This window comes from Ailuropoda melanoleuca, chromosome 2 (assembly GCF_002007445.2).
Source record: "Ailuropoda melanoleuca isolate Jingjing chromosome 2, ASM200744v2, whole genome shotgun sequence".
Classification (NCBI taxonomy): domain Eukaryota; kingdom Metazoa; phylum Chordata; class Mammalia; order Carnivora; family Ursidae; genus Ailuropoda; species Ailuropoda melanoleuca.
Genome location: NC_048219.1, coordinates 55,744,479 through 55,767,022, shown reverse-complemented (window position 1 = coordinate 55,767,022; position 22,544 = coordinate 55,744,479). Strand labels below are relative to the sequence as shown.

The 22,544-nt window shown below is 45.1% G+C and overlaps 1 protein-coding gene and 1 non-coding gene across 3 annotated transcripts in view; both read left to right on the top strand.

Moving 5' to 3' along the window:
• Nucleotides 1-22,544, top strand: part of LPAR3 (lysophosphatidic acid receptor 3) — a 98,249-nt gene that overhangs the window by 52,588 nt on the left and 23,117 nt on the right. The window lies entirely within an intron of this gene.
• Nucleotides 629-735, top strand: LOC117801194. Its single transcript, XR_004623726.1, has one exon. It is a non-coding gene; the product is annotated as a U6 spliceosomal RNA (small nuclear RNA).

The window sequence follows — 22,544 nt, the reverse complement described above, 5'->3', positions numbered from 1 at the left end:
TTCTGTACGGAATACCTGATTTAATCATTTAAGCCTTTTTCTTACGTTGATATATATGTTGTAGGAAAGGATAATTTAAGATGAAAGTTTCTTATAAATATGCCTTCTTTTAAATATTAGTCAATCAAATATACATTAACTGTCTTTTTTTTAAAGATTTTATTTATTTATTGGACAGAGAGAGACACAGCGAAAGAGGGAACACAAGCAGGGGGAATGGGAGAGGAATAAGCAGGCTCCCAGCGGAGCAGGGAGCCCAATGCGGGGCTCAATCCCAGGACCCTGGGATCATGACCTGAGCCGAAGGCAGATGCTTCATGACTAAGCCACCCAGGCGCCCCTATGAACTGTCTCTTAAACAGCATCTAAAAGGCAAAGGGTTGTTTGAATTCAGGGGCTGAATCTCATTTCAGAGAAAGAAGATGGGATGGACAGGTGGAGTTGGGGGATGGCTTCTTGGAGGGCTTGGGGTGTGATCTGGAAGGAAGGGTGGGATTTGAATGGGCAGGAGGGAAATTTTAAGTCAGAGAAATGGCAAAATCAAAAGTGACAGTAGAAACATCTAAGCTTGAGTCCAAGGAAGGCCCTTGCAGATGCATGTTGTGGTACAACAGAAAATAGCTCAATTGTGCTCCCTTGGGCAGCACATAGACTAAAATTGGAATGATACAGAGAAGATTAGCATGACCCCTGTGGAAGGATGACACACAAGTTCATAAAGTGTTCCATATTTATTCAGCCATCAAAAAAAAAAAATGAAATCTTGCCATTTGCAATGACGTGGATGGAACTAGAAGGTATTATGCTAAGTGAAATAAGTCAGTCAGAGAAAGACAATTACCATATGATCTCACTCATATGTGGAATTTAAGAAACAAGGCAGAGGATCATAAGGGAAGAGAGGGAAAAATAAAACAAGATGAAATCAGAGAGGAAGACAAACCATAAGAGACTCTTAATCATAGGGAACAAACTGAGGGTTGCTGGCAGGGAGGAGGGTGGGGGGATGGGATAACTGGGCGATGGACATTGAGGAGGGTATGTGATGTAATGAGCACTGGGTGTTATACAAGACTGATGAATCACTGAACTCTACCTTTAAAACTAATAATATATTATATGTTAATTAATTGAACTTAAATTAAAAAAAAAAGAAAAGAAAGAAAATAGCTCCATTGTGAGCCAGGAAAGTTTGGTTGGCCATCCTCTTTGGAAGGAGAGCGGGAGACCAGATGACCTCTGTATTTCTTTCCAGCATTAGTATTTTGGTTGCACACAAAGCATACAGAGCTGGACAGGGGGCAGATTTTTTTCCTTGTTGGGGGAGGTGGCAGTGGTGATGATGGTGGTGTGGCTCTCCAATGTGTGTATGAGTGGAAAGGCATCTAGGCATTGTGTTCCCATTTTAGCAGCCCTGAGGCAGAAGGCTTGCTCATTTCTCAGTCATGATGTGTGATGAGCCCTTTACATGAAAGAAGTTGCTTATTGAATGTTCCCATGGAAAAGACATTGGGGACATATGATCCTGCTTTCTATAGGGCACCAAGGCCCTGCCTAAGAGAGTCATATATCTTGAAAAACTCCAGGTTAACTAGCCTAATCAGCCTTAGCAACTTAACAAGAAGCCCCCCATGGAGAAACTTCTCATTTATTGTCAGACAACACACCCTGTGAGCTGTACACACAAGGGTGTTCTGTTTCCGCAGAAAAGGGTTGGATTTTCTTCTATTTTGCACTGTCTTGAAAGGTGAAAGAGAAGAAGGCTGAGGGGGATTTGTGAACCATACACTTGAAATCTTCCATAAAAAAAAAATCTTCTATAAACCTTCTTATTTCTTAGGGTGGTGTTTTTCAAACCTCAGGTTGTGACTCACTGGCAAGTGACAAAATCAATTAGGAGACGCATAAATAAATAAAATCTTTAAAAAAAATTAAAAAAATGTAAGGTTTTGTGTGAACAGTGTTTCAGGACTTAAAAATTTTTTTTTAAAGATTTTATTTATTTATTCGACAGAGATAGAGACAGCCAGTGAGAGAGGGAACACAAGCAGGGGGAGTGGGAGAGGAAGAAGCAGGCTCACAGCAGAGGAGCCTGATGTGGGGCTCGATCCCATAACGCCGGGATCACGCCCTGAGCCGAAGGCAGACGCCCAGCCGCTGTGCCACCCAGGCGCCCCATAAAATGTATTTCTTAACACGGGTTATGGTCAAGTATGTTTGAAAAGCCATGGTCTTAGGGTCAAGGTCTCTTTTCCGGCCAATAATGACTGAAATCTTTTAAATTACGAGAAGCGTTATGGTGAAGGGACCTTGAAAAGGTATGTGGTAATTGAAACAAAGAGCTGGGTGTTTTTCTTGTCATTTCTCTCTCCCACCCCTCCACTTAGGTCAGTGCTAAATCCTCCTTGCTTTGTCTCAGGGGAGAGAGCAAAGAGGCAAGGTGCCAGCAAAGAAACAGTGCTGGGAGTTCTCACACTGGAAGGAAATGGGTGAAAATTAAGTCCATCACGAGCCTTGCTAGAATACTAATAATCGTACATGATGTTTCTGCAGCACTGTCTTTTTTAGTGTCTTAATACATGTTCTCATTCCATCTCGGGAAATCCTGCAAAATATTATAGAATAGATATTATTCTATTTTCCTGCCGCTCCCTTAGATGCGTCCTCCACTCAGTTATAACTGCTTATGGGTTTTCGTTTGGCGTCTCTAAGCCTTGTGCATGGTGAAATACCTTTCCCCTTGTTCCGTCTGGGAAACTCTTATTCATCTCATAAGACTCAGCTCAAGGGCATATCTTCTGTGAATCCTTCCTTGCCCTTCCTAGGTAAATCTGCTTATGATGTCCTTTGGGCTGCCTCTCTATTTTGTTTATACTTCATCCACTTAATTGTTACACGCCCTCATTTTGAACCAGAGTGTGTGTGCTTTGAAGTCAGAGATGGTACCTTATTTATCTATCTTTGCATATCTGACATGGAGCACACTGTCAGGAACGTATCTGTTGAGATTATAATAGAACAAGTGAATGAATGAGGAAATAGAGGTTTAGGGAAGTTAAGTGGCTTTTCAAAAGCTGGAACTGAAAGTAGAAACTGGGTTTCCTCACATCCAGCCTGGCCTTTGGCAGGACCTGGCTGTGACAGGCCTGTGAGGTGGATGGTGACTGAGGAATGGCTGTGTCTCCCATTTTATAATATGGGAAACTGAGGTCTTAGAAGGGTGAGTGGTAGTGCTGTCTTGGGAAGAGGAAAACAAATGAACATTTTTGAGTGCCTACCAGTAGGTAGTCTACGAGTTACAAGCTTTGGGGATTTCATTTCACCTACCCCTCATAACAATGCTATGCAGATCTGTTTTGTGGAGAAGGAAATTTGGATGGACTTAAGCATCTTGCCCGTAGACCCATATTAGCAAAAATAACAACAGTTAACATTCACTTTGTGTTATACATGGTTCTGAGCACTTGGCATGTTCTTTTAATCTTCGTGACAGCTCTTTGAGGAAGGTCCTGTTATCATTGCCAGATGAGGAAACTGAGGCCCGGAGAGGTTCAGTGGCTTGCCTGAGATCAGTAGCAGAGCTGAGATTTGAATCTGAGCGGATTGGCTCCAGGACCCCACTCTTCAGGGTTAACCAGCAGCTTCACATAAGTGATAGGGATAGAACAACAGTGACCCTAGTAATGAGGTTCATAACTTGTATCTCCCTTGATTTCTAGTTATTTCTGTAAAGTCACTTGAACTCTCAACATCGAGTTCGCTCTTGATTTGTTCTAAAGATTTTTGCCGTATGGTAGTGACCGCTGTGACGGCATCTCTTGGGGAATGACAGCTGCCCTTTCTTGAAACTTTATGCAAGACGTAGACGGCAAGAGCAGGCGCTTGGCAATAGGGAGGGAACCAGATTTCAGTCCTGGCTTTGCCGCTTCCAGGTTGCGTGACCCTGAGCAATTTCCCCGACGCTCTGTGACTTAGTTTCTTACACGTGGGGATACTGTCAGTGCGTCTGGCGTGGCAAGGTGTTGAGGATGCAGGGGAGAATGCACGTACGCGCTGCTAGTGTAGTGCTCGGCACATACCGTGTGCTGATCAGTATCGGCTACTCTTCCTAGGCCTTCGTTTGACTCTGAAGAGCCTGGCCCTGCGTGTAAGCAGACTGCCCTTTTATTCCCAGTAACGTCACAGGTCCTGTAGGAGAGGGAGGCCAGTAGCCATCACGACGGCAGGTTTTGTAATGTGGACGGATGGTCAGGAGGAAGTTGCCCGGGAGGGGGGCTGCCTGACAGCTGACGTTGGCACCAACTCAGTTCCTGGAGACCCAGGCCAACCTGACTACGTGGGCGCCACAGAACTGAAAAGCTCTGAGTTTGCATTACTAGGCCCTGTAAACACCAACCCCAGCCCCGAAATGCTGTTAATGATTCCTGTCTCTGACAGATGATCTTTGCATTAATAACTCATTTCACTTTAGCAACATTTATGAATAAAACATTATAAGTGAGACCCTGACTATTAAGTATTAGCTTAATAAAAACCCCATAACATGGCACCACCATCTTGCATATAATCTAGAAGACATTCCTCCTAAGAAATGGTCTCGTCTTGCTAATGAATCCTGCCAGGATGCCTTGTTAGTCGAGTCCTGTTACTGCCTATCCCAGGGCTGGGAGGTTGGCTCTTCATCTGAAAACAGCTGAGACCAGAACCTAGGCCTTGTGATATTATTTATGGGTTTCATCAATGACATGTCCTTGTTCCATTAAAAAAAAAAAAAGCGGACACACACACATACACAAACACACACACAAGCACACACGGAGAAACTGGGAGTCAAGAAATGCTAACAGAATCCCGGGAAATCCTGCATTTGTTTGCAGCTTTAGTAGCCCGGTAGTGGCTTCTGCCTTGCAGAAGCCTTCTTTCCCTGTTTGCTGCCTTGCATGCCTGAGTTATCAAATATCTGTTTAAGAAAAAAAGAGAGAGCTTTGCTTTAAGAAATGCTGAGACGATCAGATCGTTGGCACGCAGGAGCTCTCTTGTTGCTGGGCAGTCCTATCAGGCGGAGAATGACTAATTCTTTTCAGAGTCAAGCCATCCAGGCACCAGGACTTAGTACATTGAGTTCAGGGGGTGTTCAAACTTTTGTTTTAAAACAGCTAATCCAGGGAGCACCTTTGTTACAGAGCTGTTTTGTGTGTGCTTTGTGGCATCGCCACAGGCGCGTTCGGGGAGGGAGGCACTGGCTTGCAGGGTGAGCTGGGAGTGCTCACGTGGCCCCCCTGGGTTGCGGCCTCCCACAGTACTGTTTGCCGTGCCCTCTGTCCTCAGGGGGACACGGTGGTGGAGAAGACCTCACTGTCTGATGTTACAAGGAGGACAGCTTCAAGTTCAACCCCACTGTTGTGTGCCCCTCCATCCCACCTTTCCAAGTTGCCTTTGCTGCTTCACAGCCTGTCCACCCAGACGTGTGTGGAAGGCTGTGCCCCTCCCCCCCGCCTCTACCTAGGGAGCTGTTAGGGTCTCTCTGGCTCTCAGTTCTTTTTCCCCTTTCTGCTTCACTCCTTCACATGCCTCCCTGTGCAGTCAGATCAAAAGTCATCTTTCCAACTCATTGTTCTCACTTCCAGTACAATCCCTGCCCTACCTTCTTTCTTCCATTTCTTCCACACACCCCTTCTGTTCTGTCACACGAAACACAACTCAGTTTCTTTTATTCCCCCAGCACACTTCCTCCTTCAGAACGGTTTTTCTTTTTAAAGAAACCTGACACCTTCCTCTTCAGCTGGAACAAACAATGATTGAATCTTTCCCAAGTGTGAGGTACAGAAACACTTCTCAAATTCTACCTTTGTGTTTCCTCCAACTTCACTGAAGAATAATGGACAATTGCAGCTGGGTCTGTTTAAAGTATCGGATGGGATGATGTGATACACATATGCATTGCGCAGTAATTACCAAGGTTGAGATAATTTATACATTCATCTGATCCTCCCTCCCTCCCTTCCTTCATTCCTTTTTTTCAGTGAAAATGCTTATGATCTTTTCTCAGCAACTTTCAAGTATGCAATACTGTATTAACTGTGGTCATCATGCTGTACATTAGATCCTCAGAACTTACAATTCTTTTTTTTTTTTTTTAAGATTTTATTTATTTATTTGACAGAGAGAGAGACAGCCAGCGAGAGAGGGAACACAAGCAGGGGGAGTGGGAGAGGAAGAAGCAGGCTCCCAGTGGAGAAGCCTGATGTGGGGCTCGATTCCAGAACGCTGGGATCACACCCTGAGCCAAAGGCAGATGCTTAATGACTGCGCCACCCAGGCGCCCTGTGAACTTACAATTCTTATAACCAAATATTTATACCTTTTGACCTACATCTCCCCATTCCCCCTCCCCTTGGCAGCCACCATTCTAGTCTCTGTTTCTATGAAATTGGCTTTTTTCTTCCCTTTTTTCCCCTCTCTTTTTTTCCCCTTACAATTCCACATATAAGTGATACCATGCACTGTTTCTCTTTCTCTGTCTGCCTTATTTCACTTAGCAGAGATGTTCCATTACCCAACTATATCCAGTGCTCTGGCCAGCACCCAGCCAGCCTCCTGGAAGGTTTAGACTTCCAGAACTCAGTAATGCCTTCTCTTAGGGCCCCGATTTCTGCAAAGGGGAATGTGGCTATTGTCTGTTGCTCAGGTGTCACACCCCTGGGCTCATACCTGGGATAGCATGGTATGTGCTGGCCCATGGTAGAACTTTATCAAGTCTGTGCTCACATTGTTTGTATTTTTAGACTTACAGCTGGGGGCCCACTGCAGTGTGTTTAGCTAAAGCAAACAGGTTGGGTGGGAATTGGGAGTAAAGGTGTTTTCTGGGATCATGGCCTGGTCAGACCTAGGGATCAATGTAGAAGCTGGGATAGAGGTCAGGTAAACCAGAAGTATTGGCTGGGGGACACCACAGATGAGCAGCCCTCGCCCTGCTCTGACAGTTGTCCCTCTACTCCAGCCGCCCACTCTCCCTCACCACCAGATTATTGGTGTAACTGCAGCGTGTGAGAAGGAAAGATCCCATTACCTCGAAAAATCAGTATCTGTTGAGAGGTTTGTCCAAGTTCACCTTGTAAATCATTGCTGGTATTGTGGCCAGAGCTGTGGACTTCCAAGTTCCTGCTTCTTCTAATGGGTCTCCCTTCTTGCCTTGGTGAAATATACCTGTCCTTGGATGGCTAAGTGACCGTGATATATACCAGAGTTGTTTGTTTTCATCAAGTCAGAGAGTTCACAGCCCAACACTGGGCCTGTTTTATCCTTTTGGATTTCTGAACAGGAAGAGAGTTCTGGTTTTTACATTTTCTCATCGTAAACATTTATTGGGTACCTCTGCCCTAAAGGCACTATGAATCTGTGCTTGTTCTGGTTGTCGGGAGATGACCAAGGTTCATGAACCAACGGTTGGGTCATGTGTGAGATAGATTACACAGAGGCAGGTCTGCTCCGTTGGCTTTTTGTACATAAGATTTAAAGGGAACTCTGTTTATAGGCTGATCTGAGAATATAAGAAGGTTACCAAGAAAAAATAACTAATAGGATAATCGAAGGAACAAATAAATATACAGAAGGGCCAAGTGAGGGTGCCCAGGCAAAAAACACTGTGGGTTTGGATGGTCTGCGGAGGCTTCCTTGAAGAGGCAGGATATGAACCAGATCTCAGTATAACAGGTGGAGAAGAGAGGGCAAAGCCTTGCAGACAGGTGGAATGGCAGGATGGAAGACAGGCATACACATATCCAAGGAGACCATACTGGGGCCAGGAGTGGGAAGAAGGATGGGGTAGACTGATTTCTGGAATAAGGGGTTTGCAGAGTAATGACAGTCTGGTTTGAGAGGCATACTAGGGTCAGAGAATGGAAGGCTTTGAGTCCTAAGATGGTGTGGGCTTCATTGTGCAATGTCTACAGAGGCCGGGCAGATGACATGGGTGCCTGGGTTGGCCTTGGATTTATAAGGCAATAGGGAGGGGTGGCACCTGTGGCTGCCTGGACAGATTCAACTCTTGTTAAAAGACTCTACAGGCCGAATTATATAGTCTGTGGCCACAGCTAAACTGTCTTATCTGGCAATGGAGAGCCCTGTGGGCTCTTGAGGGCATTGATGGGTTGAGAGGAAGGTGGGAGTTGCTAAACATAGAATTTTAGAAAGATGGGGAGAGATCATTTAGGAGATTGCTGGAATTGGCCCAAGGCTCTGTGGGTGGTAGGTAGGTCAGATGCCACAGAGAAGGCAGAGCTGGACTCTTCTGGAGCAGGAGGGTACAGCTGTCAGCAGATGCCAAGTCTTCACGGTCCGGGAGGAGCAGCCAGGGAAGCCCAGCAGCGGAGCAGAAGGGGAGCAGTCCAGGGGAGCATGAGCTTGCAGAAATCTGGCAAGAGGCCGAGATCGAATAAGCAAGAAGGCCAAGGTCAGAGACACTTGAAAACAGGAAGCAGAGATCCATCCCGGAAACTAAGATCCAGGGACAGGATTTCATCCTGGAGACTAAGATTTCTTAAAGCCTTTGAGTTTTACCCTTTCTCAACCCCCAGCTGACCTCGCCTTCCTTGTTTCCTTCTAACCAAGAAGATAGAATTCATCTGGTGTGAATATTCCTATTACCCCTCCCTCCACCATTTTAGCTAATCCACAAAGGCCTCACTTTACCTTCTAGCTTTCTATGAGAGCCCATTACTTCCAGCCTCCCCAGAAGCCTACTCTCATTACTCTTGCTCTGCTGTGTATTTGACCATTAAAAAACACAGCCCCTGGCCTTCCATCCCCTTTCTAACTACTGTTCTATCTTTCCTCTTCCATTTCATATCCTATTTTCTTAATACCCCAAGCCATGGTAAGCTAGCTCTGCCCCTGTTAAGATTGTGCTGATGAAGCCACCATTGTCCTCCCAACTGCCCGCCCCGGTGATCTGACCTGAGCTCCCCGCTGCACAGCTGCCTGTCTCAGGCCACCCTTTGATGGTTTCTTCCCCTTTCAGTTCCTTCTCTATCTTCTGTCCAGTCCCTCCCATCTCTGGCCATCCGGGAAATGCCCTTTGTTCCTGTCCCCTGTGGCTGCCCAAGTTCTCTTAAGATGACCTTCCTCCTGTGGCTTGGACTAGTGCCTCTTTGTCTGCTCAAAGCTGTGTCTCCATCCTTGGCCTCTCTCACGAGATGCAGATCTCTCTTTCCAGCTGTGGGTTGTGCGGACACAGCCAAATGCCCTGCAGGCCTGGCGACTTCATCTTCCCCTATAAACCTGCTCCGTGGGTCGTGAGCAGGAGGTCCCACCTGCCTTGCCTTCCAATCTGGAACGCTTAGTATGGCCATTTCTCTCACCATCTACATCCAGTTAGTCACCGCTTCTACTTGAGGGGAGCCTCAGATCTTACGCATCCCCTTAGACTGAGTCTCACCATTCTGTTGCTTACCATCATCGCTGGGTTCCCTCCTGCCAGCTTTTCCTGCCCCAGGCCTTCCTACATACCGCCAGCCGACGCACCATCCTAAAACACACAGTGAACTCTGTCTAATCTTTTCTGGGCCCGTCTTGCACTCTAGATAAAGCCCAAATACCGAGCTGGAATTAGGAGGCCACTTTCACAATTCTGGTCCCAACCTCCTTTTCTAAACATCCCCCCTCCCACACAGCTCAGGCTTCAGTGGTGCGAAGCTTCTCCCCATTTTGCTGCTGTGCCGGGTCTGCTTAATGCTGTTCTTGGGTAATTTTTTTTTTTTTTTAATATGGGTGCTTGAGATAGACCACTTGTTTGTTTGTCTTTTAATTCTTTTTAAAAAAATTTTAAAAGTAATCTCTACACTCAACATGGGGCTCGAACCCATGACCCTGGGATCAAGAGTAGCGTGCTCTACCACTGAGCCAGCCAGGTGCCCCTCTTAGGTATTCTTAGCATCTATCTTTTAAGATCCCTCTCTGTGATAGTTTCTGACCCTCCCAGAGTTAATTACCCAGAGCTTCTATAGCATACTATTTATATGTATAAAAGTATTTAGCCTGTTTTATTATGATTCATTTGCTAAGTGCTTGTATCTCTGACGAGACTGGGCTTGTCAGGGACGGGACTCTTCATTTCCGTAGTGCCTGGCACACGGTAGTTGTGCCGCGGTGGCGTAGCGGAAGCAAGTGGTTGTGGGCTCTGTCGCTTAGCAGCTGAAACTCTGTCTCTTCAGTAACATGGAATGAACTCTCGGAAGGCAAAGAAGTGGTCCTGCAAGACGTGTGTGCTAATTTATGGGCTACTACTGGACTCTCCTCCATTTGCTCTGACTTGGAAGGGAAATAGTGTTCGTTTGCTTTAAGGCAGCTTGCATGTTAGAGACTGTCATGAGCCTAGAGAATGTTTAGGCTTCCTGAGTCTTCTTTGCTGGCCTCTGTGCAATAAGGGATCATGTAGACCCTTCTGACTGCGGGCGTCTCTCTGGATGTGGAGAGGGACAATGCCAAGGACCAGCCATTGGATTCTGGACTTCTGTCACTTGGGGTGAGGGGCAGTGCTAGCCTGGGGATCCTGCAGGGCAGTCTGGAAGTTCTTAAGTTGAGGGCTTTTTTGAATTCCTTTAAGTTTAAGAAGGGGAGGTATCATAGGAGAGTTCACTGGGTGGTTGGGTTAGCCAGAGGAGGCTCAGTGATTGTGGGGTAGAGGGGCTGTGGTCTTCAGGACCCACACGGAAAGGTGGGGCTCTCTGGTCTGAGGAGTTCTCTGGGACTTGGCTCTGCAGCCCTTCTGAGGCACCTAGGGTTGGCTCTGGGGACCTGGGAACCTCAAGAGGCTTCAGGGTCTCAGGAGAGAGTAGCCATCTTGGATTGTTCAGAGACTGGTGTGACTAGGCACGAGGTGTTCAGAGAACACAGCTGAGCCAGGGTGCGCGGGGCTCATGAGCCAAGGGCAGCCTTGGACAATAGAAAAGAGGGTATATTAGGGTATAAGAGTTCTATAAGAGAGGCCTCATTTTCTGAAAGTCCCTTGAAGGCATATTGGAATATATTAATGCATCTTCTGTAGTTATCAGTCGGGGGATAGTAGGCTGAGACAACCCTTTATCTAGTGAACGGGAAAGGCTGGATGCAAGGCTCATACCACGTATATCTAGAGAGCTTTCTGGGCATTCACTTGGCACGGGAAATAGATGGACGCCTGGAGACCTGAGAGGACAACTGGCCTGCTGGACCCTTGGCCCCCTGGGTGGAGCTTCTCCAATGCCTCCAGACCAGGAAAGGGTCACAAGGTGATGACAGAAAGTAGTACAGGTGGGAGCTGCCACATTCAGATGGAAAGCATTTGTTCCCTTCAAGCTGCCACTGTCCAAGCGCTGTGGCAGGTGGAGGGTGGGGGCGGCTGCGAGGCTGGGGCCAGGGCTATGCTATGATGCGGGGGAGCAAGGAGCTGGCTGGATCCCGGCAGGCACACAAAGGCCCGTGCCTGCTGTGTGAGGCAGTGCCGAGGGAGTGCCACAGGCAAATCAGGGGACAGTGGCAGCTTCTAGAGGCCAGCACAGTAGCATGGGCCCTGGAATAGTGCCAGGAGCTGGCAAGGAAGGCCCGGGGTCCAGGCAGGAGAGCTGGGGACAACAGAGGCCACTTCTACCAACCACCAGGTGCAGGAAACCACCTCAAATTTAGTAGTTGGAAGTCAGGGAAACTTGACTGCAGGTGGTGGGAACCCGGTCACTGAGCTGAGCCGAGCTGGGGAGCAGGATGGGCGGATGCGTCCTCTGGTACGGAGGGCTGCAGGGCCCTGGGGGACTGGCAGGAGGCAGGGAGAGGCCCAGGCCCAGCAGACCTGGAGTAGCAGTCAGGTCACGGTAGACGCATAATTGGTGGGCTAGAGTATAAAGCAGAGACCAGGAACAGGGCCGAGCTGAGGCTGGGGGCTCCTTGGATTCTTCCTGACGAGAGGTGGGCTCTGACCGGCTCCCAGGGCTTGGCTGGGAGGGCTGCAGGAAGAGGGCCCAGACGGTCTGTTACAGAAGTGGGGTTGCAGGAGGTGGGGTGGGGGCATTGTGTCAGGATCACACGCAGACAAGTCTCCCTCCCCTCCTGCACACACGTACCACTTTCTGCCTCAGCAGTCTGCTGCTAGAGCCCTGACCTGCACGTTTTGAAGAAACTAGCCGGGTCCCATGCAGAAACACTTCACAGAAACAAGAGTTACTATGGCGGCAGTGAGAAAACTGGAAAAATAGATTTAACAGGCGTTCAAAGGACAGACGCCTCAGGAAGGGGAGCAGCAAACGGACAAACCCAGCTTCAGAGCTTTACATGTGGATGACCGAAAGAACAACAAAAAAGTGCTTTATAAACAGAAGTTCAATGAAATAGACCCAAAGCAGATATTCTTAGAGAACATAAAATATCGTACCTATGTTTTAAACGTTTGGAAAATACCCCCTCACCCCCGTCTCTAGGAGCATAAAAGCCCCTCAGAAGTTCCAGGAGCACACTGAAGCCACAGCATCTGCTCTGAGGGGACCCATCTGTTTAATACACTTCTTCTCTCCTGCCTGCCTATCAAGAGGCTTAAATTTTTGTCATTATCTTGTTCTTTCAGTTATCAGGACTAAACTGTTTTGTTAGGTTGAAAATTAGCCGGTTTGCATTTGTATCAGATCTCATTTGTTCTGACACAAACAATCCCTTTGTGGGTAATGAAAACAATTTAATGGTGTGGTCTGAAGGAGAAAACAATATTACTCAAGCTATTAACACCAGGGGACAGCTCGCTGACCTCTCACAATGACCTGCAAACTGGGCTTCTGATATTATTGCACTCCTGAGGAAGGCTGGAGGAAATCTCGCCCCAAGATGCTTTAGAGAGCGCTTCATGTGAGAAAGTCAGGAAAGGAAGAAGGAAATATGGAAGGGAGGGAGGGAGGGAGGGAGGGAGGAAAGAAGGGGGGAGGGGAGCTAGGAAGGGGCCAAGACAGAGAAGGGGAGACAGGACTTCTCACATTAACCTGATGACAACGTTGACTAGTTTGAGCTGCATGTCTTCAGTATCAGGGTTGGAATTGGGCACAGGAAGCTGTTGGACTAGTATCTTGAAAATAAAAATTGCATGGGGTTCATATTGTGTTTTGAGATTCTCTAATAGAACTGGAACTTTCAGAGAAGTGCCAATTAGTCATAGCTTTTCAAAGCTTAATTCTCTGTGTTTGGTGACTCTCTTTGGGGCAGGGACTGCTGCATCTCATTTGTCCTTATTTGCACAGCATGCTGCACATAGTAGGACTCAAGTAGTAAGCAAAAAAGTCTTCAAGAAGCCAGTCCTTTGTTGCTGTGAAACACCTCTGGATGACACTCTCAGGAAAAGAGAATAATTATTACTATTTAAAAAATAATATCTAGAAGCAATGTAATCAGTAGTTATGTAGTTGAAACATCTTTAAAATGCCCTTTTTCTTTAAATAGGAAAACTTATTCGGGAATGCTTTTTGATGATCTTTGATGATCAGTAAACCCACTATCTTGAATTCGTTTATTATATTACTCAACCATACTGGTGCTGGGGAATTGACAGAACTTTGTGATGCCGAGCTAAAACTTGCTTGCCTGAGGCTGAGGGCTTTGGAGCGCACCCACCTTATTTAGAAATGAGCCCTCTTATTTGAAGCCTTGGCAAGAGTAATAACCTTTAGGATCATGGCTGCGTGGGACAGATAGTACACGTCGTCCTGTCCTCTTGTTTCTATGTAACGGTAGCATTGCATAACAAGCAAACCTTTAGAAACTTCCCAGTGGATGAAGTATCAGAATGACTGCTCCTGCTTTTTTCTAAAAGTCTCGTTTTTCCTCCAAGTAAAGGCGTGTTTGTTTTAGCAAAGCCTGTTTTCTCTTCTTCTTTGTAATAATCTCGACTATTTATTCTGAAGAGGTTTTCCTAAACTATTACAGTTTGGGGTGCATAAAAGCATTCATTTGAGCATAATTAAAGGGATTAATTGGCCTTGGACCAATACATTTGCAGGATAAGAAGCATCAAGTTTTTTTCACTGTAGCTTTATTTCATTTCATGCTCCTAAATGTGCCTGTTCCTGCTCCTGACTATGCCAGGTCCCTTTCATCTGGGAGGGGCCATGCCCTGCATGGCCTTTTCCTCCGCCTTCTCTCTGGGTAATACCTGGAATGGAATGAAGGTTTAAAGCTGGCGTTGGATTCTAATCCTGCTGTCTGAGGGAGAAATTCCATTTCTCTCCACCTGTTTCCTCACCTGTAAAAGTCCTACACAAATCCCTCCTAGAGTGTATTCTTAGGAATAAATGAAATTTAATGCTAACAAGAAGCTTCAACAAGAATATAATAATATAAATAATGGCTTCCTGAATTGACTTAGTAATTTCAAAATGTTTTCAAAACTCACCCTGTGAATTTGATTTAGCCAGTAACCCCAAGCAGCAGACAGGACAGAAATTTGTAGCCACATTTTATGACTCAGGAATAAATAAAGCCTAGAGAGGTGACAAAACTTGTGAATCTGGACATCGAGCCTAGAGCTCAGAATGTAAATAGTTTTATAAATATGAAAGTGCTTCGGCTCCAGAATTTAAATATGTTTAAAGCCTTTATTTATTTATTTTTAAAGATTTTATTTATTTATGTGACAGAGAGACAGCCAGCGAGAGAGGGAACACAAGCAGGGGGAGTGGGAGAGGAAGAAGCAGGCTCCCAGCAGAGGAGCCTGATGTGGGAGTCAATCCCAGACGCTGGGATCACGCCCTGAGCCGAAGGCAGCCGCTTAACGACTGCGCCACCCAGGCGCCCCTAAAGCCTTTATTATTTTTGTTATCATGAATGTAGTCCTTGCTGGTTGTCAACATTTACATATTACGGGAATCTATGATTTAGAAAATGGAAGTCACCCTCAGTCCTGTCTTTAGAAAGGTCCGAACCCCTGTTAACAGTTTGATGTGCTGTCTTGTAGACCCTTTCCCTGCAAATAATAAGTGTGTGTGCGCGCACGTACCCCTCACACATACGTGATAATGATTTTTGTATAGAAATGTGGTGTTAATATTTATAAAATTGACCCAGCTTGCTCTTTTCACTTGACAATATATCTTGGATTTTTTTTCAGTCAGTATCAACATATCTAACTCTCTTCAGCCAGTGTGTAAGATTACACAGTATTGCACAATGAATTAATGATATTTTATGGGCTATTCTGGTTTTTTATCCTCACAGATAATGCTGCAGTGAGCATCCTTAAAGGTACATCTGTGTGCATTTGTGGAACGATTTTTGTGGACGCTCTTGTTTGAGAATTAGTAAGTCAAGAAAATGCCGATTTAGAATGTCGTCAGGTATTTCTAAATTGTGCTCCAGTAGACCGTCTCAGTCCACACCCTCGCAAGCAGTGCAGCGTCCGCCTCCTTATGCTTTCTGTCAGCACCAGGTTGTTTTAACTCACACGCCTTTACATGAAGCATTTCTGCTTTAGCACAAGATGCTGGAGAGGGTGGAGCTCTCCATCCATCAGCGCTTGACAGCAAACCACGCAGAGAAAGCATAGAGGAGTAAATGAAAGCCGACAGGGAGATCAGCATATGTTAAGCTAGAAATTGAGATATTTGCCTTCCGTTCCTACTGATTCATTCAGATAGTGTTTACGAAGGCCTGTAAATAGGCCAGGCCCTATTTAGGTTCTGGGCATCGAGTGATGAACAAGGTGCAGCTCCTGCCTTCACGCACTTGCATTCTCCTGTGGGTGAGCCAGAAACAGATAAATCAGAATATAATGTCAAGTTGTTAGGATCCCTGATGAAAAATAAAGCAGGGAAAGGGATAAACAGTGGCAGGGCAGAGACAGGGGAAGGGTAGGCTACTTTAGGCCGGGTGGTCCTAGAAGTTTCTCTGCTGACGTGCCAACTGCATAGAAACCCAAATGCAGTGAGGGCTGAGCCCAGTCACGAGGGGGGACAGTTCCATTCAGGAAGGGCTGGCGACAGCAAGAGCAGAAGGCCTGAGAGAGGGGCGATTTGGCAGGCCTCACTGAGTTTTGATCTGCCACAAGAAGACCATTGGGCTACTTACTTTCTTTGTAAAAGGCCATGTTCCAGCGAATGAACTGGTGAACTGCTTGTGTCTCTATAGGAGGGTGCTGCTATTAGTGTTGACGAGAATTTAACCCCTGAAAGCCTTCGAAGTCTCTGCCAATGGCCAGCAGGTTTGGAGCTGCCCACAGCCACCCCGCTTCCCTACCCCCCTCCCGCCCCCAGCAAGAAGACCATCCACACGATACTGATAGGAAGGTGAACCAGGCCCACTGCACCTCCACGGTGGAGAAGGTTAGGCCTACACACTCATGATTGGGTCCTTCCTATTTCTTTGCCTCCTAAGAACCCACTTCACTATTACATGTGTTTTAACGCAACTGAAGGGAAAAGTCATAATTTAAAACAAAGTTTGTTGGAAGGTGGCCACGGAGAGGAGCTTCCGCACCCCAAGCCCGGGAAGTTACTCCTGTTTCTGAGGATGGATCACTGCCTGTCTTCCCTCCCAACTCAGACACCCCAGCATCAGCTCAGAGCTGCGGCCAGGGGCTTGAGGAATAGCTGTGTGCGGGGGGAAAGAGGACATGATGAAAGAAAGGAGGCAGTTTTAAGCGTGAGGATGAAAAAAGGAGTTAAGAGTTTTCTACAGGCTGGAGCCTTCTCCACAGGCACTGAACTTTGGACGCAGCCCTGTCACCCACCAGGTCTGACTTGATTTCTGCAGTATAGAGACCAAGATGGGAGTTTCCTTTCTCCTCAGTGCTGGGTCCCCTTTTTTTGATCTCATCTTTTACCGGAAGGATGAAATTGCTTTGCTGTTCAGCTTAAAAAGGCTGAAGAATTGCTTCTGGGGTGTTTTACACTAATTTCTTCATGTCTCAACACGTAGTAAACCGTTTTTTTTTTCTTTGCTCCCTCCAAGAGTCTTATGCAAGAGGGCTCAAACAAGAAAAACCTCCTTGTGAACAAAACAGCACCCCTGGAAGACTTTGAAATCCATGCCAAATGTGATATTGAACTTGAAATTCAAACATAGGACTGTTATTATTATCTTCTGCTTCTAAAAGAAACTCCCAAATCTACCCTCATTTACCTACATAAAGAACAAATGTGCTGACTCATAAGTAATTTAATAGATCATTTTTTTTAAGTGACAATTTTTAAGAGGGCTATGAATAAACTGATGAGGTTTATAATCTGCACGAATACTTTTATCAAAATGAAAACGAATCTCCTTGAGGGTATTTCTTTAATATATCTCTTCAAAGCTCTAACTTATGAAGCTAAAGAAAATGTAAGGAAGATGATTTCTACTAATTCATTTACATCATTAGAAGCACTTGTGTAGCCCATACATTATTGTTTTTTTTCTTCCTTTAAACTCTCTGAGAACTTTTTGCCTTTTGACCATGGATTGAACTTCTTTTGTCTAAGACTCTAAAATTACAGCAAAAGATTCATTTGATAGTGGTGGCTATGACATATCTGGAAGAAACTATATATTTCAGTTTGCAGCCCTATACTTAAATTTGGAGTTCTGTTCATGTATTAACTATCCTTTTGATTATAAAAACAGGAACCAACTCTTGTCACTTAGGTGAAAAAGAACAGAAGTGTCATAGAACCCAAGGGTGTGTAGATCACCACACCTAAGGAAGAGCCTGGAACCAGAGGTTGGAAAGCCCTGTGCTATCCAGGAAAGCCTATTCATTTTTTTCATCTTAGTTTCTCCTATGTGCTTATTTTATTCTTACCTTCCTCTGCAAACTGCTTTTCTTCTCCCTAATCCCCCCCGCCTCTTCTGTTTATATTGTACAAAACATGGCAACTAATAGTTCCAACGTGTGTATATCAAGGTCTCTGTCTTTCTGGCATTTATAAATTTTCTGGGAAGGGACTCAACTGGCCCAGGCTGGAATCAGATGCCAACCCTTAGACCATTCACATCTGACCAGAAGCTGCAGTCTAAGACGGGAATTTTAATTGATCCATTATGGACCTGGTGCTTCAAAGGAGCTAGTTTTGGTCAGGAGTGGGCTCAGACATGCCAGGAGCTTCGCCTGTATAGCCATGTGGCTGGAGGATGCGTGTTTATGACAGAGACAGACAAAGGAAAACTGACAAAGACAGAGACAAGGAATATGAAACTTTGATACTGAGGGAGAGACCAAGACAGATTGAGAGGGGTGTGAAGCTAGAAGCAGCCATCAGAAAAGAGGGAATCTGTCCATTTTAATCCCCAAACATGAAGCCGTGAACACCAAATGACATCAAAGTGTAGAGGTATAAACTTGGAGAATGACAGAGCCATTCAGAATTTTCTAGAATCTCATGGTGGCTTCATCCATTTTCCTTTTTACGAAAGGACAAATTCCTCTTCAGCAAAATCCAGGGCTTCTCAGATTTTTAGTCATAATGGGGTCTTGTTGTCTCAAAAGTTTTTAAATTAAATGAATTAGTAAAATATTATTTGTCATGAGATGCCATTGGTTGTTCTTGCAAACCTCTCAGGCAAATAAAAATGTTCATGATTTTGCAGTTTTTTAAGTAGGGTTTAATCTCCGTCACAAAAATGGGAAATGGAGTTTCAGGAATTCATTTTTGACATGTGATTTAGAAAGTAAAGATATGAACCTCAATGAATACTATTTTCACTGCCAGTCATTGCCAAAGGATAGATTACTGCTGAGAACCAAGGGATAACATTAGAGTAAAAGTTCTGGTTGCTGTTTCTTCACCCGGAAATTCCCATGAGCATTTAAATGGCTTACGGACATGAGGGCCACAGCTTTGGATTGCTCAGCAAAGGGTCAACTCTGAATAAGACTTTTCTCTGTGTCTCCTTTGATGAAAACTGGCAACTGTTTTCAGCCCCTGGGGTCTTCATTTCAGTAACCTCTGAGCAAAGACAATATGCCTAACAAGGAACACAGTACTTAATTAATGCCACAAAACCCTGTCACAGTGTTTACTCTTTTGGTTATATCTTTGCTTAGACAAAATTTTTATCTCGAAAAGACATCTGCTTTGCTTTTAAGAGCACACAACTAAATCCCCTGTCAAGTTCTGAAGATGTAAGTTTTTTCACTGTCCATAAGTAATTCGTTCAAGGAATTTTTTCTACAAAATGGAGCTTCTGTGGTCCTAAACATTCCCACAAATCAGATATGGTCCTGTTAGTCTTAGGAAACATTACCTTGTAACTTTCTTCTAAATTTGGCCCTCACACGTGGCAATATATCCTTTAGAGAAGTAAGTGGTGTGCTTTGAATCCTCTGGAACATTTTCTCTTTGGAGTTGGTTAGGAGCCCACTCCTTCATCTGCTGTTGTCCTTGTTGCTGTCTTGTAAAAGTCTACTGTTGGGATATTTTGTAAGGAATCCTTCAGCGATGTCTCCGATGTATTGTAACAAATCTTTGGATGATGATATTTAATTTTAGAACCAGCGTATATTTGAGGATTGTCACTTGATCTTAGCTCCTCTTGCCAGTAAAATTGAGCTAATGATATTTATTCCATTTCACAAGTGGTTTGAGTTCCTTCATTAACATGAAGGCTAATAACAGCAAACACTTATATAATCATTATATATGCCAGGAACTCCTCGAAGCACTCTACACATATTAACTTCTTTAACTCTTACATGAATTATATGTTATCATTATCCCCATTCCAGGCAGAGGGGTTAAATAACTTGCTCAAGGTCACACGGTTAGTAATTGGAAGAGCTGAGATTTGGATGGAAGCAAGTGGGTTCTAGAATGTGCCCCCAACCTGTATCCCATATTGTTGAGCACCGTCATCCTGTATCAGTTCAGCACACATTTAGTGAGCTTCATCTAGGAGACCACTCAAAACCAGACATGTCTTTTTCCTTTAGGACTTGTAGTCTATGGTACAGAAAATTGGGAAAATGTATAATAGTACGTTTTATGATAAACACAGGGGGCTCTGGGAGCACTTTGAAGCCCATAATCCAGCTCTGAGAGATCATGCCAGCTTGTCTATAAAAGGGGAACATGGTAGTAGTTACCTCAAAGGGTTGATGCGAGGACTAAAGAACTTACTGCATAAAAATGCTTAGAATGGAACCCCTCACACTGAGTGTCGGCTACAACTTTTATTAAGGCAGCACTGGAAGCTGTGGAGTCATGTGAAGGACTGGCTTGTGGATCTTAAAGCATGTTGAAGGCAGAGGAAGCTGCAAGGGCAAAGACCCAGGAATGAAAGATGGCATGACCGGCTCAGGGCATTGCAAATAATGCAGAGCACAGAATACCGGGTCAGGGGAACAAGGAGGCCGGTGGCTCCGTCAGGGGTGGGGTCATGAAGGAGCTGTCTCTCAGGCTGTGGACTTTGGGCTTGTCCTGAAGACTTTTCCACAGGGAGGTAGCTTCATCAGACTTCATATACAGATTGCTAACCTCATTTTGGAGGATGAATTAGACGGGGTGAATACTGGAGGCACGAAGGCCATTTGGAAGGTGATTAAATTAATGCAAGCTGCAGATGATGGTGATCTGATGTAAGGGACGGATAGGCTGGATGGGAAGAAATGAACGGATTAGAGTGATATTGATGTGGTAGAATTGGTAATACTTGATGACTGTTGCCTTGTGTTCCATGAGGGGCAAGTCAAGGATGACACCCAAGTTTTTGGCCCCAACAACTGAGAGGAAAGTGATCCTGAGACCTGTAACTCAGAGCATAGAACCTGTATCTAGGAATGCAGACTCTGGAATCATGGGACCATGAGAGATGGTGGAATTTCTAATGAAAGAAGGTGATCTAGGAAGGAATTCATAGTGGATCTGGCATCCACACCAGGTGGCAAGGCTTTCTTAGCGTTCAGGCAGAGAGGCTACTAACCCGCCTGTTGGCACAGGTCTGCCGACCACAGTGATCCCCATCCACGGATACCGTTTGCTCCAAGGATCCCCATCTGGTCTCCTGGCCTCCAGGGTCTGTGCTGGTGGGAGGTGAGGAGCAACTTGTTTCTCCTTGTGTTAGCTTGGTGCTCTTTATGCCCCCAAATATGTGTTTTTCAGTGCTCTGATGTTCTAGGGAGATTTCTAAAAGTCCATCCTGTTAAACCAGCTGGGACCTTAGAGGCCATCCAATGCAAGCATCGCAGGATGGTATTTCACAAGTAGACATGATAGGACCACGTTATGTGTATTGTAAGGATACCATTTCTGAATCATTTTCCTTCCAGCTCCAAATAATAATCTTTTCACCCTAGTTCTTGTGCAAATAAAAATGTAAGTTTCTACCGTTTGATTTTACTATAGCCCAGCAAAGAGGTAGTATATAAAGGCTTACTGCCCTCTTGTTTTCATATCTCATTACCACTGGTAGTATTTCAGCCTTCCTTTTCTGTGACAACACACTGATATGAGTAGTGTGTGTGTGTGTGTGTGCATGTGTGTAATACATATGCAGTAAAGACTTTACTAATGGACTATATTTCCATGTTTTATGATGAGAAACTCCTGCCTAAGTTTGACATTCAGTTGACATTTCTGTTGACTCCATCAGAGTAATGTCACCTTGGTTTTTTTCTAGAATGGGAAAGGACCCCAGATTCTCTTTGCTGGCCCCAAACTAACTCCGAATCTGCAGGGAGCAGAGGTGCTGACTCTAAGGAATCGGCTTAGAGGAGGTTTCTGTCTTTCTTTAAATAACTGAAGTTCTGTGTTCATAGAAAGTGAGTTTTTAGAATTAATAACTGATAGAGTAAGTGTTTTCTTTCAGTGATGGAATTACCTTTTTCTTAAGAATATAGGTATTTTAATTTGCAGGCTAGATCAGCTTTAATTGTATTATTTGCTAATAAGATTTACTTAACTATCTCTGTCTCAGTTTTCTCATCTATAAAATGATGCCATTAGGGCAACGCTTTTGGGTCCCCTCCCTCTTTGGGAGCTTTGTGCTGTCACTTTACTATCGCTCAATAAACTTTGCTTTGGGGCACCTGGGTGGCTCAGTCAGTTAGGTGTCTGCCTTTGGCTCAGGTCATGCTTCAGGGTCCTGGGATTGAGGCCCACATTGGGCTCCCTGCTCAGCGGAGAGCCTACTTCTCCCTCTCCCTCTGCTGCCCTCACCTGCTTGTGCTCTCTCGCTCTCTCCCTGTCAAATAAATAAATAAATAAAACCTTTTTAAAAATAAATAAATAAAATGAATCCATTCAAAAGCACAGAAATGGCTAATTTTGGGACATGTGGTTTTAAGATTTTGATCTAATTTCCTAAAGTACCATGTAAGCTATTATGGTGATTGAAAATGAAATGCTGGGGGGGAGGTTAAGATGGCAGAGGAGTAGGGGACCCCTTTATCAGCCGGTCCCCAGAGTTGAGCTGGATAGGTACCAGACCAGCAGGAACATCCACGGAATCAGCCTGAGACGCAGGAAGATACATCTGGCTCTACAAACGAACGTCTCCAGCGCTGAGTATTGAGGTACGAAGCGGGGAGCCGTGAAACCGTGCACAGATATCGGAAGATAAACAGAAGG